Raw genomic sequence first — 17,650 nt, 5'->3', positions numbered from 1 at the left:
CCACCCACTGTCTCCTGGGTCCTGTTTATCAACTTCTATATGGGCTTTTCCATCTGCGCATATCTGGTATTTACAGTATGTGTCCTGGGTGCTCCAGACCCATAGCCACGCACCAGATGCAATGCTAATAGGGCTTGTGCTTTGGTTTTAGGATGCAAAAGAAATCTTTGTCCAGTAGCAGAAATGCTATCATGGTGGCCGAAGTAATGGTACCAGAGACCGAACACTCTCCCTTCTGCAACAAGCAGGTGGTATAAAGTACTTTATTAATATGCTGTAATTTAATCCTTATGGCAACCCTAGGAAGTTGCCAGATAAATTCCATTAATTAACTAGATTAATTCCACTTTGCAAATTAAAAAGCAGTCTTAGGGAGGCTAACCCATCCCAAGGTCACACACCTAGTAACGGGAGAGCTGAAACACAGGCCAGCTGTCTCTAACTCCACAGACATAAAAGTCGACACCTTTCTGTATATAAGAATCACCAGATGTAGGAGGGGGAGTGGCTGACGGAGAGGCGATTCTTGGATACGCCCACTCCAAGGGTCCGCCCTTGGAGAGTCTCATGCTATAGGTCACTCATGGAGTCCAGGAGCAGCCCAGGTGAGGCAGGCACAAGTCCGCAAACAATACTTTAATACTTTCTCTGACTTCACTCTAGAGAAAACCAAAAAGGCTGTATTTATAGATGTTGTACAGACCCCTCACTTCCTAGTTGTACACGGCAACTTTTAGCAAATTAAAGCTATACATTTGCAGCACATGTGGAGGCTGAGCTCTCTACGTCATGGCTGCCGTCCTTGGGAAGGCTGCAGCCATGTGACCCAGGAAAAAACACAGAGGATGAGGGTGAGAGAGTCTCCAAGGGTAGACAGACATGACACAGTTCCTGTCAGCCAAAGGCATGGATAAGGACAACGAGAGTGTCATGGGCTGAACACTGTGTGCCCCCAAAATTCATCTGTTGAAGCCCTAACCCCCAGACCCTCCGAATGTGACCATATTTGGAGAGAGGGCCTGTAAAGAGGGGATTGAGTTAAGCGAGGCTGTTAGGGCGGCCCTCATCCAGTCTGACTGGTGTCCTTACAAGAAGAGGGGATTTGGACACACACAGCCACCAGGGGCAGGCACACAGAGGAAAGACCACACGAGGACACAGCAAGAAGGCGGCCATCTGCAAACCAAGGAGAGAGGCCCCAGGAGAAACCAAAACTGCTGACGCCTTGATCTTGGATTTTCAGCCCCTAGAAAGGTGAGAAATAAAGCTCTATTGTTTAAGCCACCCAGTCTGAGGTTATTATGGCAGCCCTAGCAAACTAATACAGGGGGGCATTAGTTTGGAAAGGAGAAAAAACCAGAACCTGGTCGGGGAGGGGGCAGAAACCTCTCAGGAGGTACAGCGTGTGGCTGGGTGTTCAGACCCGAGTCAGACTACCCTGAATTCAGATCCCAGTGCTTCCACTGATTACCTGAGAGACCCGGAGCAGGTTAGCCAATGAACGTGTGCCTCGATTTCTGCATCCACAGCAGGGGGATGATAAGAATAGTGTGGACCTCATAGGGTTGTGGTGAGGATTAAACGGTCAATGTACACAGAATGCCTAGCATTATCCCTGGCAGAGTGGAAACACTCAACCTTGAATAGCTGGTATTAGTAATTATCTTCCCTCATTCCCTCCACATAGGGTACTTGAACAGAGATTTCAGAGCAGCCGAGGGAACCTGAGGAAGCTGTGCCCAAGATGGTAAAAATAGTCCTGTAAACTAGAACTATGGTTCTCAAACCGCAGGGCGCAGTGTTGTAACACTGGAGGTGTTAGAACTGACTACCGGGGCCGTCACTCAGAGTTTCATTTTCAGAAGGTCTTGGGTCAGGCCCGAGTATTTGTTCTTGTAACCAGACTCTGGGGCGCCCGTGCTCTGATGTGGAGAATCACACTTCGAGAACCACTGAGCTCAAAATGCATAGGACAGTCTTCGCACATGCTTGGCACACACAGACAGTGATTCTGTCATTTACGTGTTCGCGGGCACTGCTATCATCTTTGTCATCATCCCAGAGCCGGAGAGGGGCCTGGTGGAGAGGCCAGGATATGGGACCCTCTGCTTCTTCACTCACTGGGAGTAAGAAGGATAACCAAGTAAATGGACTAGAGTGGCCTAAAGAATTCTCAGCTACTGGAAACCAACTACTGACTGAATGTTGGTGGGTTTTCCTGTCTGTTAAGTAAATTTCCTGGAGCCACAATTCTAGCAAGAAGGTTGGGCAGGCCATGCCTTCTTGGTTTTCATTTACTCCCCGTAAGTGCTGGGCGGGTGGGCAGGAGACGAAGGGACATGCCAAGGAAGGCAATGGACCATGCCTGGGCATAGCACCCACGGAATGATACAGTGGGAATACTGCCCACTCATTAAGGGTGGTCCATGATGGAAGGAATCTTGGGAATCTCCATAAGTTCAGGGAGAACATTCTGAGTGCTGACCACCATACCAGGGGACCTGCAGGTGCTGTTAACCTTTAGCTGCCAGGTGACCTGGGACCCCATCGTGGCTCTGCCCAGCAACTAGATGTCAGCTCCTGGCCATGCCAGTCACCATGTCTAAGGGTCAAGTGGTTTCCTCATTTGTTCAGTGGTTGTGACTGAGACTTTAGGAGAAAGAGGGCGACAGGCATCTACAAATTTGGCAAAAGAGAGTGTGGTCCACTATCACTGGCCTTCTACATATCAAAGCTACTGAGATATTAAAGAGCTTTGAAAAGTATAAAGGGATAAAAGGATAATGCCTAATCATTTGGTATGAGCCCTCTGGCTGTTAAGAATAAATGAGATGTTCTATATAAAGCCCTTGATATGCATTCAACAAAGGTTATTTCTAATTATAATTGGTCTATTAATAATATCAAATGGATCAATTTTATAACTTTCTGTGAACAACAACTTGTCTTTCTAGCTAGTCAATATCATTTTAAAGTCTGGGGCCCACTGTATAGGGGTATGCTCGCCCTTACAAAGTTCAGGGGCACATTGTTCCAAACAACTCAAGTGACGACCTATGGCCTTTCATGGGAACACTGAGGGAGATGCCACCATCCAACTAGGAGGGTTTAAGAACAAGTGACACTGATCAGGCTTCTCTTCCCCGTCCCTGTGTGTGATTCTGTACCTCATAAGGTATTGGGTTGTGCCTTTGCCTGGATTAAGAATCAATTCGGACACAAGTGCTCCCTTAAGATGTTGGCAACCTAGTTAAGGAGATACGTTCAAAAAATTACAACATTCGGTATTACAAGGAAAATGGACGTAATAGCCAAAGAAAAATGGCCATAGAGGGAAAGTACTAGGAGGGGTCACAAAAGGAGAAAGCATTCTGGCTGGTGGTGTTCATGGAGGAGATAGTGTTGGAGGGAAGCAGAAGGTTTGACGTGTGCTCTCACTATTCCAGAATACACAAGCACACAGCAAAATAATCTAAGTATGAAATTAGATCTTCTTAGGCGACAGAATGACTAGGGTCTCCCTGGGCACCTGGGAAGATGACACTAAGTAGAAAAGAGAACAAGAAGAGACAGGGAAGAGCAAGTTGATGAGTTCACCTGGGGACAGGCTGAGGTGGCAGCAGACATTCAGGGTTTGACTGCTGAATCAAGATAACGGTCCAGAGCGGAGAAGAAAGGGCACAGAGTGCCAGGGACACGTCAGCGAGAGACGATGGCATAAGAGAGGGCGAGCGCTTCAGGAGATGGAGTGAGGAAGCCTTAGAACGACACCTCGGGGAACACGTGCACGGAGGAGACAGAAAGAAGAGCCAGAGGACAAGACAGGCTACAAACAGCGTCACAGGGGCAGAATCACCCTGAGGGCAGAGCTTCCAAAGGAGGACATGCGCATTCACTTTACAGCTATTTACGGAGAGGCTACGTGGCTGAAAATGCACAATTCTTGTTCTCACAAAGTTACTCCACACCCAATGTCAGGAAAGTCAAATGTATTAGAGAAAATGAGAGCTGAGAAAGGGCCATTGATCTAGACAAATAGTAAGTTCCTGATGGGACCAGTGAGAAAAAAAGAATTCCCTTCTGGAGGCAGGTGAGCCCTGTGGGGACAGGTTAGCATCGAGAGAAGTGGATGAGCAGGACAGATCAGGAGAGACCTCCAGAAAGGCTGGTCCTAGTGGAACACAACTGTGACAGCCTGAAGGCACTGAGGGGTTGAGATTTGGAAATTGCCTTATAGTGAGAGAGCCTACAAGTTAACCAAGTGAAAAACAAGGCCCCCAGGCTCACCAGGGAAGGAAACGAAGCCCCAACCTGACAGTGGAAAGAAATGTCACACCCATCACCTAAGATCCTTCAGCATCCTTAACAGATGAAACCATTCTTGGACACTATAATAACAGTAAGAAAAATAGTTTACATAAGATTTTTCTCACCAACAAACTCAGAGAAGAAAACAAAAACTCATTCATCTCTGCAAAAATACGTGTTACCTTCCAGTGTTTTATAAAATTCATAATATATTGGTCTAGACCCATTTGGGAATCCTTGTGTTTCTTAAGGTTTGGGCAATAGCATTTGGGGAAGTCAAGAGGGAAGAAGCAAACACTGCCCGTGATCAGAGGGACCAGAAGGCAGATATATCTGCTCCTTAACAATAAAAGAAACACCTGCCATCCAGGCTTAAAGAGTACATATTGGCAACAAGAAAGTTACAAACAGTGAGAACTAAAGCAAAAACCATTATTACAGAATTATATCTAGATCCTGTGCTTTCACGGATATTAGAGAATAAACTGTTCGTCTAGTCCATGTCTCTCAGCTTTGCTCAGAAGCAAGCGTTGACCTAGCTGACTCATCTCCACCTGCTCTCAAAACCAGTGCCTGAACCTCGGTCCACACACATGTACCACATCTGTACCACACACACGCCACGTCGATACCTCTCAACTCACACAATTACCAAGTCTTGATGTGGAGACTTGTGAATATTCTAATTCTCCCTCAAGAATGGCGACTCAGGAGAATCAGTCTAAGCTTAGATGAGTGTTTCTCAAACTTTAACCTGCATCAAAACCACCAGTAGGTCTGGGGCGTGACCCAAGAACTTGTATTTGTAACAAGCTCCAAGAGGCCGTTGCTGGATTTTCTGGTGAACGCACTTTTGAGTAGCTTCTGCTTAGAGCTGGCCCCCTACCCAACCCCATCTGTGAGGAATTAGCCCCTGTGTGCACAATAGGACTCGTCCTAACTGAGCAGACATTCCAGAATCCCAGTGTTGTCACTGCCCATCTCTGCATTTCCCACTGCCTGGGCCTTCTTATCCTGCCTTGTCTGAAAGATTGAGCTCTTAGAGATGGCTTCAGTCTACATGGTGAGGGTCTGTCTTGCCACTTCCAAAACTGGGATCCTCATTGCTGGCCACTCTGCACGGAGCAACCTCACAATTAGGTCAATTGCTTGACCAGGATCCCATATGTTTCTGGCATTTGCTCTCACTCCCATTATTCATCTTACTACTACTACTGGCTCTACAATTCTACCAATGCGACATTTGGCACCATCAGCGTCACTGTCACCACCAAAGTCATTTATTACCAACACTTCTCCCTGCAAGCAGCTGCCGAGTTTTGGGCATGCGCTAGCTGGGAATGCGAGGGTTGTGACAGCTGGGATGAAATTAGCACATATGGCATGTTCCAATTAAAAAAATAAAAAACGAAAAATGCCTGCCTCGAAGTCAGTGTTCCTCAAAATGTGGTGCCTACCTGGGAATCACCTGGGAGCTTGTGGAAATGCAGGTTCCCAGGCCTGCCCTAAGAGTTTCTAATTTAGTGGGCATTTGGGGTTGACCAGCACTCCAGATGATTCTCACACAAATCCAAAACTTCTTGACAGCACTGGTTGATATTATTTTCATTTTCTTATTGTGGTAAAATGCATACAACATAAAATTGACCATTTAAAAGCATACGATTCAGTGGCATTAAGTGCATTCACAATATAGTGCAACCACCACCACTATCTAGTTCCAGAACTTTTCATCACCCTGAACACAAACCTTACACCCACAAGTAGTCACTCTCCATTTCCTGCCCCCACCAGCCCCTGGAGACCACTAACCTGCTTTCTATCTCCATAAATTTGCCTCTTTCGGATATTTCATAAAAATGGAATCATACAATATGTGGCCTTTTGTGTCTGTGAGCCCTGTCAATTTTGAAGGTGGGAGGGAGAGGTAAAATGTTTCTCTGAATGTGAATTTAAACCCCTAGGCCTCGCTCAAGATCTGATTCCATGTTCTGCTGCTCATTCGCTTTTCTGATCTTCTTTGGTTATCTGGCTGACGGGAAGCTTATTCCCAAAGCTCCTCCAGACTCAGTGAAGGGGGCTCTGGCCTCTCTGAGGGGAGGATTCAGCTCTTGGATCTGTTCACACCCCCAGGCTCCCCTGACGCCAGCCTTCCTTCATCCCTCATGGAAACTTCCAGCTCACTGTGCTTGGGGCCTTACGATAGCATGGGAAAAAGATGGTCTTTCACCCAGAGTTCAGCACAGCCACTAGTCATGATGCCCTACACTTCTGCAGTGCTTTTTTTTATGAGATGTTTTTTACGTGAGAATGAGCTATGATGCCATAGAAAGAACACAAAAAATAGACTTAATGTTTTAATTAAGTCTAGGTGTTTTACCTAGATTTTCAGGTATGCCTGAGAATATCTTTATGCTTCAAATAACCAACCAACCAAATGCATAAAAGTGGCCATACAAAGACCAATAAGTTTTGTTTTTTTTTTTTTTTTTTGGCGAGGAAGATTCACCCTGAGCTAACATCTCTTGCCAATCTTCCCCGTTTTTGCTTGAGGAAGATTTTCCCTGAGCTAACATCTGTGCCAATCTTCCTCTATTCTGTATGTGGGCTGAGGAGTAGTGTACGTCTGCGCCCAGGATCTGAACCCATGAAGCCAGGCTGCTGAAGCAGAGCGTGCTGAATTTAACCGCTATGCCACTGGGCCAGCTCCAATAATGCATTTTTTAAAATTATCTTTTAAGATTGAAAAAGCGAAGGGGGATAAACCTGGTTGTATATCCTGGTCATGCAACATATGGGTTTCTCATTTGTCAAACGGAGATAGTAAGTTTCAAAAATGAATCTGGGTTTTGCGGGACTAGAAGTTTATACAGTTTGGAGGATCTTCTTTAAGAAAAAGAAAAAACACGTCTCTTTTGTAAATTTTACAGAAACACATGGCCACGTGAACACACTGTTAGGGCCCCCCCAGAGGGCCTCGAAGGGGCCATGCAAGAGGGGGGGCCCCAAAGAGCAAGCTTCGTTAGCTTCATGGGAGTGTGCCCTGGTGAGGCTGACTTCATGAATACAAAGATCCTTCTTTGCTGACAATCACTACTTCTCAAACATTTCAAATACTATGCTTGTCTGTGCCTATAATGAAATATTTATATCCCCAAATTGCTAAGCAGCTGACTAAAAATGTCAGCTAATTATGAAAGGTTCCAGGACACTATTCAGAGTAGCTCCCCTTTCATATTTAACCAGAGAATAATCTATCTTGCAAATTCATAACATTCCACAATTTTTGTTTTAACATTTATCGAGTCCTAATTAGGTGCCACATACTGTTGTAATCGCTTTACCTATATGAACTCTTTTTACCCTCGTAATGACTCTCTAAGGCAAGTGGTATTATTATCCCCATTTTATGGGTGGCACGGAGACAGTAAGGATCTTGCCGAAAGTCACACAGCTTGTAAGTGACAAGCCTGTGCTCCTTGTCATTCTGCCTCTGATTCCTGTGGACGCAGTGCTGTGAAATCTGAAGTTGTTCACCTGCTCATGTGGAACTGTACCTTGCACATCAGAAGTCAAGGCCTGACCCAGGCTCGTCCTGGACCCGGCTCTCTTTGTGACTCGGAAGCACCCACACGTCTGCTTTGGCTTTGGCACATGCATCTACCTTTCTAGGCAGCTGTCCACTGACAGTGGTCAGCCCTCTCCAAAGAACTCCACTGGCTGATGGAGAGGCTCCAAAGGGACAGAGAATCCAGGAGAAGCTGCTGGGCTTCAAACTCCTCCACCAAACTCTGAAGGGACAGCAGTGACACAGAGTCATGGTCCCACCTCCATTGTCTGTCTCTGAAATCCTGGCCTCTAAGAACATCAATGAAGAGGAAGTGAGCATGTAAAAATGCAGGATAAAAAACACTGAAGGTGGCTATAATGCGTATGTCAGTCTCTGAGCATCTCTCAGCTTTGTGGGCTTAAATAATGCATTTTCTGACTATGGGAGCAAAAAAGAGGCGAGAGCAAGAAACTTCAGAAGAATGGGGGAGATTGAAAAGGGATGTTTTTGCTGTGTATGAAAGCATTTTAAAGGCGATTCCATAGTGAGATCAAAGCAAGGACAAAAGAAAGTAAAGACGAAAAGAAGCAAGAAGAGAGAGGTGAGGAGCAAAATACCAAAGTGTTAAACTAAATATATCACACGGAGTTGTGCATTCATGAGAGGCGCTTTGAAAATGAAGGCCATCTCTGCTTCCAATTCCTTTGTTAAAAAATTCCTCTCCACTTTCTTCCATTTAAATCTCACCTTTAAAAATAAATAAAAGTGGCCCAAACCAACAGGGGAACATCATAATGCCTACGGGTAGTGCCTCCAAGTTGTTACCCCAAATTAAAAGAGCACTCCCCCATCTGGCCCCATCAAAGGCAGTTGAAAGTCTGGTATTTGCAGCTGATTCTAATAATAACATGCGAATATAAGCGATCAAATTTGTCTACAAGCTGGAGTGTGTTTTTCTTTCACTACGTTTCTTACTTACTGCAATACTGACCCTGAATGCTCTGAAGCTGGCAAACCTCCTCCTTGAAATAGCAAAAGTCACAGCCATTAAGGGGAGTGGGGGGAGCAAAACAGCAAACAAGAAACGTGAAGCCCTGGAGAGAACAGGGTCACACCTTGGCACCTGTTCACTTCTTCGAGTTTCCTTTAAACACACTTGGCAGCCAGGAATGGAATAACTGGTCAGTCCACCCTTCTCCAGCATTTGGGGACCTCTGTACTCAGAGCCCTGGATTCTCCAAGGTCAAAGGCAGAGTGGATCCCATGCACAAAGATGATGCTTACAAATGCTCACAAAAAATGGTGTGTGTTAAGGTGTTTTGTAGCAGAAAGTATTCTATAAATAGTAGCTTTTCTTAGGGTCCGAAAGGCCTGCAGAAGCTAACATGTCTCTTCTGGCCCAGGGGAGACTATCGAGATACATAACAGGCAAAGATAGGCAATGACCGTCAGAACAGATGTGAGCAGGAATGCCACACCAGAGCATGCTGGCCAAACGGCAGCCCTGCTAACACCAACCCCCTCACACCTGACATGCTCACACTTCACACTCACTGCGACTGAAGACCTGCAAAAGCACTGCTGATTTTAGATACACACAGAGAGTGCACAGGGCAGGAATGTTTTGAGCCAGAAAAAGAATGAAATGGAAAGATCTTAAAGAAGGAGGTTATCATGGGGGCCGAGCGCATTTGTGTGCACTTACATTGAGTGGGGGCACGGGGGGAGGCAGTGACACACCTGGTCAGGAGCATTCACCTTAAGTTGCTGCATGAGGCATGACGTCAGGGTAAATAGTTAATATGGATAATAACCATCCCTACCCAATAGGGCTGTTTTGGGTACTTAAAATAGTGCCTGCAAGGAGCTCAGTGCCTGGACCACAGCAAGCACTCAATAATTGTTAAAATTGTTATTCATTTTTTATTATGTGTATAGCTTTATCTAGGTGAAGGGAGAGTACAGATATCTTGGGAAACAAAGACATGACTCTGGTAAGGGTGTAGGAGGGATGTGGGGAAGGGAGGGGAAAGCACAGAAGGGTGGAAGCTTTAGGGGGAGGAGGCCAGAGAGTCCTGGTTCCAGGACGAGGATGCTGAGCTGGAGCTCAGCTCCTGGAAGCTCCGGCTGCAGACTGCCACGGCTAAGGCGCTTCTCTCTCCAAACTTCAACTTCTTTTTAAAAATGGAAATCAATGACCCTCTCCCAGTGTCAGACCGTGTTGTCAAGACCCAAAGAGACTTCTGCTCAGTTAGCAACATGGAGCTGTGCCCAGGAATGGCTTTTTCACGCTAGCTCTGCATTTGCACTGACCCCACCAGGGTCCCTGGACGTGCTGCAGGGGTAATTAACTAGCAGACTCCCTTGAAGCCAGACAGCCGACTGTCTTCCCATGTGTGTAAGGGAAGGAAATGAGTGGCCAGGCAGGACCTAGCCCTCATGATTCAGAAGGCAGCATCCCGCCCTATAGGGCTAAAGGGTATGCTCTTGTTGTGTGCCAGTCTCGGCACAGGCACCCCCACCCCAGACCGTGCAGCACAGCCTGAGGCCAAAGAGCCTCTGCCCAGGAGGCAACCAGAGCTCCCAGCTAAAGTGATCAAAAGACACTTGTATCACTGCCAATTCAAGTACCCTCCTCACTTTTCCAATAAAATAAGATTAAACCTCCAACACTGCTCTTCAAGGAACGAAGGTGAAAATGGCCATGTCTAGCCTTCCTGACAACTATTTCGACCAACCCCTGAGCTTCCTTGCTCCACCTCTCCTTCCATCTTACCCCTATCAGCCTCGCTGATCCCCATCCTGGGCTGGACTGTTCAACGAGGCTTTGCCATCCCTCTTGCTCTGAGGCTGCACGGCATTGTCAGAGAACGGAAAGACTTGCCTGTTCACACTGTTGCTCCTCAACTCTGTGGCCCAGCAAGACCCTCTACCTCTGACTGGGACTCTTTCTCTGAAACTCCAATCTACCTGTCAACTCTTACACAGCGAATCCCACCTGGACACTTCTCTCTATATGCCCCAAGCTTCTCTGCCTCTAGATCTCTAGTCATGTACTTCCCTGCACTGCCGCTTGCTCCCATTTCCACACGTCCAAATTCTAACCATTTCTCATGGTCCAACTCAAGTGCCACATCCTTCATTCACAAAGACCTCACTTGTTTCCCCAACTTGTGGGAACCCCAAGTGTGAATCCCCATAATGTTGTCACAACGTTGGGAGTCCATGATGTGCTTGTCCACCCAGCTCCTTCCCTTTCTGGAGCTTCCCCTCACGGTTATTGAGGTGTGATGGTTCTGTGCATACCCTTCCCTCCCGCCTACAGTTGACAGGTCCAAGGACGGGCATCTGACCCAGATGAGAGCACTATTTCCCTTCCCTGCGATTCGCTTGGAGACATGTCCTGTCCCTCTCCAATGGCTGGAGCTGTAACTACGGCATCAACTTTGGGCCATCTCTGCAGCCATATTTCACTCCAGATGACCTGGAGAACTGGAGGTGGCCAGTCTTCACAGGTGACAGGGGAAGGAGAGGTTCAGAGAAGCAGAGACCCAGGACAGAGAACCCTGGCAGTGTTTGAGTCCCTGGTCTGACTTCCCCTTGCCCAGCCTCACTCCCATCTATGGGTTGTGTCAGACCCTCTAGCATTCTTGTAGTGTTGGCTTCCTATCTAATGAGAATCCAAAGTCTGATCACCAGGACAAAGCTGAACACACTTTTTGAATTACTCCTGGTTCTGCTGGAATGTAACCCATTCCTCTTGGTGCCATAGTCATGGTCACTGAGGCCAAAACACAAAATTTTCTTCCACTGGAGGCTGGGCTGAAAGATTAAAAATTAGATATTTTTAGAAGGGATGTCACATAAATGGAACAAATGACCAAAAAAGCTCATTTAAACATGCATTTACTACAAGACCAAGCAATTCTACTCTTGGGCATTTATCCCAGAGAAATGAAAATTTACTTTCACACAAACATCTGTACATGAATGTTCATAGCACCTTTACTTGTAAAAACTCTGAACTGAAACAACCCAAATGCCCTTCAACAGGCAAAGTGTTAAACCAACTGTGGGAAACCTACACCACAGAGCACCATGCAGAACTCACAAAGGGACCAGCGTTTGGTGCACACTGCAACTTGGATGGAGCACAAGGGACCTACACCGAGCGTAAAAAGTCAGTCACAAAGGTGATGCACTGTGTGGTTCAATTTACAGAACATTCTTGAAATAACAAAATTACAGAGATGGAGAACAGATTAGTGGTTGTCAGGATTTAGGGAGGGGGTGGGAGTTGGGTGTGGTTATAAAGGGGTAGCATGGGGAGCTTCCTGGTGATAGGATAGTTCTGTATCTCGATTGTGGTGATTACAGGGATCTATACATGTGACAAAATTGTATAGAACTACCTACACACACCTACCTACACACACACACACGTACGTGCATCTTAAACTGGTGAAATCAGAATAAGCTCTGTAGATTGTACCAAAGTCAATTTCCTTGTTGTGGAGATGTACTAGAGTTTTGCAAGATGCTGCTGTTAGGGGAAACTGAGTGAGGAGTACTGAAGACCTCTTGTGCACTTTTGCAACTTCTTGTGAATTTATAATTATTTCAAAATAACAAGGTTTTGTTGTATTGCTATATTTTTTTAAAAAGATTTTTATTTTTTCCTTTTTCTCCTCAAAGCCCCCTGGTACATAGTCGTATATTTTCAGTTGTGGGTCCTTCTAGTTGTGGCATGTGGGATGCCGCCTCAGCATGGCTTGATGAGCAGTGCCATGTCTGCGCCCAGGATCTGAACCGGCAAAACGCTGGGCTGCCGAAGCAGAGTGCAGGAACTTTAACCACTCCACCACGGGGCCTGCCCCTGTTAGTGTTTTTAAAGCCAGTTATATGAAGCTTTAGCTGGGGTTCTCACACTATCTTCTGTATAAAGATATACATAGCCCTTCTCATCCTCTCCTCCCCATGGCCTAAATACACAAGGAGAAATGTAAATGCACGACCCCGTTGTGATTACAGACTCACAGAACAAATGCTGTCGCATGGCAGTGATCTGGTTGGGGATCAAAACAAGTATTATTTCTGATTAGAAAGGCCCTTACAGGCATGGGGAAAGGCAGGTGATGTTCCAGTAAGGAGGCCTGGCCCAGCACGTAACTGTGTGATAACAAGGTGTCTCTTGGCTACTTCACTCGGAGCCTTAACAACACAGGAAAAATGTTATCTTCCTGGAACACAAGACTTCTCATATCTCTGCAATTATAAACCAAGAAGAAAAGCCAACAATGCCACCGTGCCTTCTCCAGAGGCCCTTTTAGAAGTCCAAAGGGGATAACCTTCCACTCAAAAAAGTTTTCTAACTCCAGCCATCCTGCTATCAACCTTTGAACACACCAACAGAGAGAAGAGGCTGATCAGTGTGCTCGCTCCACAGGGCAGTATTAGTGACAAGGTATGCAGCTGTCCAGATCACCAAGACACTCGAGCGATGATTACAGGAGACGGGCGGTTTTTGAGATCCAAAGCAAAACACATGTAGTGTTCAAGCCAAAATATCTATAACGATGCCAGATACAGAAACTCCCAGGACGATGCCAGTGGAAGTAAAAAAAAAACTTTGCACATATGCAACTTAAATGAACATCCTCAGCAATCACTATGACTTAGCAGTGTGCAAGGCCTGGGAATAGAGCACAGAGGGAGCCATGGTTCTTGCCCCTGAGGGTCTTATAGTTTAGAGATGGGCAAGTACACGGAAGCAACATGCTAGGCACTGAGCCAAAACACACACTGGTGCCCAGGGAGCAGAGGCTAGGGGACTACAACCCAGCCACAGCTGGGAAATCCAGGAAGGCTTCCCAGTGGGGGTGACACAGAAGTAGAATGTTGAGGAATGAGCTGGAGCCAGTGAATCAAATAGTACCACTAGCACATTCAATAGCAACATCCTTTAGTATACAGGCAGGACTTGTACAAACATTACCTTTAAACATTACCATTTAAACCCTGCATAAAAGCCACCATATTCTCAATTTACTCAAGATCAGAAAAGTTAAGTGCCTTGGCCAAGACCACACAGGATTTGATTCTACTTTTTCCTCCACATGCTATTGCTTAAGAACAAAGAAGGTAATGAGGGAAGTTTTAAAAAAGTACTTAAAAACTATTGAGAAGACTTATACAAAATGTACTAAAGATTTTAATAATAGAAATTTTAAAAACTTCTAATATTATTTTAAGGAAAACTTGATGGTTAAATTCTCCCCTGAGTTTGGAAGGCACACTAAGCTTCCTGTGGAAGCTGGACTCGATATATCCAAAAAGTGAACTCAGTTCTTTCCCAAACCCACCACTCCTATTACACTCTCTTTCTTAATGAGTGGCACCAAAACCCGTCCTGTCACCCAAGCCAGCACCCTGGGAGTCCTCCTTGCCTTCTCCTTCCTCTTTATCCCCCTCCACAACCAGTTAATCAGTCCTCATGTGATTCAGCCTCAATGTTTCCAAATCTAAAATATTTTAGCATATGAAAACAGGAAATTTCAAATCAGTGGTTAAAGGATGGATTATGAAACAAAGTGAAATAACCACACTTCGAGACAAGGGTCTCAGTGTTAAAACTCTCACACCTTAATAGAAAAATATCTAAGCCATTTGGAATTTATTTCGAAAATAAATATTTGCCTATAAGAAAACATATATGACTATTTGTACCATCTAGGGACAAGGAATTACTTTCTTAGGACATCATCAAAAGGAAAAAGCTAATTATTTTGACCTTAGAGAAATATAAAATTTATGCTTTTCAAAAAATATTGTAAACAAATTAAAGTGAAAAGCACAGGTTGAGAGAAGTACCTTTAAAATGAATGTGAAAGGAGTTTACTCAATATACACAAAGTTCTTATAAATCAATAAGATAAATACTCCAACAGAAAAAGGAATAAAGGGTCATCAATAGGCAAATCTCTAAACAAGAAATATAGTTAAATATAGGAAAAAGTGTTCATCATCACTAATATTCAAAAAAGGCAGATTGAAAAATGATATGCCATTTTTCACTCATCAGAACAGCAAAGATGACAAAGATGAATAGGGTCCAGTGCTCGTGAGGATACAGAGGAAAGGACACTTTCATACCCTCTTCATGGGACAGTACCACATATCTGGAGAACAATTTATCAATTCATATTAAAAGTTCTTAAAAATGAACATAGAACTTTTGGGATAAGATAATGAATTTAACTCATGAATCTGACATCGTCTCCTACTCAAAAGCCACTGAAAACTACAGTAAAGAGATTTTTAAAAATGAAATCAACCCATAACGTTCCAAGGTCAGAGAAAACACAAGAGACACCAACCACAACACTGGGTAAGCTAGAGAGTAGACTCACAGGGCAGCTACACTGACAGATGTGTCAGACCCCTCTGCTGTCAAAACTGGTAAGTCCAACCCAAGCACTCAGGGTGTGTGTGAGTGTGTGTGGTGTGTGTGTGTATAATATACAACATTGAATTTTCCATTTTAACTATTTTTAAGCATACAGGTCAGTGGCATTAAGTACAATCACATTGTAGGACAACCATCACCACCATCCATCTCCAAAACTTTTTCATCTTCCCAGACTGAAACTCTGTACCCATTAAAAAACAACACTCCAGTCCCCGCTCCCTAGCCCCTGGCTGTCTCATCATCATCTCAGAGGTAATCATGAGCAGACAACAGGCTGACTGGACAGCCAAGGAAAGCCTCCAACATGGGAGATAGAAACTAAATGAGAAAGAGAAAAAAGCAACCTGTGGAAACAGACTACGCAGGCAGAAGAACTAAAAAGCAAAACAAAATATTATTAATATCCTCCAAGGGATAAGAAAACATATTGCTTCTATTAAATAAGAACAATATGCTATAAAAAGGAACTTTCAGAGAATAAAAATGAGCACTTGGAAGTAAAAATTCTGATAGCAAAAATAAAAAATTGAACAGAAGGGAAAGAAGATAAAATTGAAGAAAGCAAACAAAGCAGAGCAAAGAGATAAGGAAAGAAAAAATAAGATAGCAGAGAAAAGATAAGAAAATCAGGGATTCAATCCAGGAGGTTTAATAATGGAATAACGGGAGATCCTGACAGAGAGAATAGAGAAGAAATGGGGAGGAATTATCAATCAACCATTCCAAACAATTTCCCAAAAAACTGATAGACATTAGACTCCAGATTAAAGCCACGAAACGTCCAGCCCAATGGATGAAGACTGACCCACACCAAGGCTCATCATTAGAATTTCAAAACCCTGGGGACAAAATAAAGATTCCAGAAGGTTCCTCAAAGGAAAAGAAACATGCAAAGGAATCAGAACGTCTTTGGTTCTTTTAAGAAACATTGCAAGACAGAAGATAATGGAGCAAAACCATCAAAATTCTGAAAGAAGGTGGTATCTAACTCAACCTGGCCATCATTCCCATAGAAAATTAGGACAAAGCTTTCTTTAGACACGGACAACCCCAAAAGATTTTATCTTCCTTGCAGTCTTTCTTAAGAAGCTTCTAGTTGTTGTGTTTCACCAAAATAACCACGTAAACCAGGAAAGAGAAAGGTGTAGAATTTGGCATAAGAGAGGGGGCAAAGGAGATCCCCAGGAGGATGTGAAGGTGACAATGATGCCACCACAGCCAACTGTCCACAGTGGAGTGGTATGACTTGAGGCAGATACATTGAGGGCCGTCATTACTATCTCTTGTGCAAATTTACCTCATTTTAAGCTGAGGACAGATCGTCTGAATGAAACAAGAATTCTTCCTATGAATTGATAAATTATTCTTCAGATATGTGGTATTGTTCCATGAAAAGTATATGAAAGTGTCCTTTTCTCGGTATTCTTGCCAACACTGAATCTTGTTAATCTTTGTCACCTTTATCATTCTGGTGAGTGAAATGGTGTTTGAATGAAGATAAATTGTCCCCATTCTTCCCTATAATTGGACGTTCTGACCACAGGCTGACTAAGTTTGCGTTCTCTCCCCATGCCTACTGCCTGGATCAGAGGACATTCATTTCATCCCTCAGATGTGGTCTGCCTTGATCTCTCCTGAGGGCAGACAGCACACCTTGATGAGGTCAGAGGCACAAAACACAGAGTAATCATTCCATCTGTCCAAATTTTTGCCTTCTAGCCAGTACCCAGTCCACACAATAGCCCTGCAGACACTCCCACTGGAGTGAGCCCTGTGTTTCCCTGATCTCACTCGTGACCCAGCTCTCTTCTCTAGAAGAGGCTTTTGTAAACTCTTAGGAAAGCATATGGGTCAATTTCTTGTTCTTGACATGCTGGGATAGCAAGTATTTATTTAAAAGTACATTTTAAGAAATAAAGGAACCAGGAAAACTAAGCTAAATAAATAAATAACAGGCATTTAGAGAGGAAAGTAAGAAGTAACTATCACTATTTGAAGATGACATAGAAAGCTCTAAAGAATCCACACACAAAAAAACTATTAGAGCTAATAAAAAGTTTAGCAAAGCAGAAGAATACAAGATCAATAAACAAAAATCAGCTGCATTTCTATACACTAGCAATGAGCAGTCCAAAAATGAAATTAAGAAAATTCCATATACAATAGCATGAAAAATAATAAAATATTTAGAAATAAATTTAACCAAAGAAGGCAAGATTTGTATACTGAAAACTACAAAACATTGTTGAAAGAGATTAAAGAAGACCTAAATAAATAGAAAGACACCCCATGTTCATGGAGTGGAAACAAGAAGACAATATTCC

At 44.2% G+C, this 17,650-nt stretch overlaps 1 protein-coding gene across 3 annotated transcripts in view; it reads right to left on the bottom strand.

The window, feature by feature from the left end:
* GALNT17 (polypeptide N-acetylgalactosaminyltransferase 17) overlaps positions 1–17,650 on the bottom strand; it is a 456,580-nt gene that overhangs the window by 226,470 nt on the left and 212,460 nt on the right. The gene's annotated exons all lie outside the window — the stretch shown is intronic.

Source organism: Equus przewalskii, chromosome 12 (genome assembly GCF_037783145.1).
Source record: "Equus przewalskii isolate Varuska chromosome 12, EquPr2, whole genome shotgun sequence".
NCBI lineage: Eukaryota > Metazoa > Chordata > Mammalia > Perissodactyla > Equidae > Equus > Equus przewalskii.
Note: the sequence above shows the minus strand (reverse complement) of the source record. Positions and strands in the feature narration are given on the sequence as shown.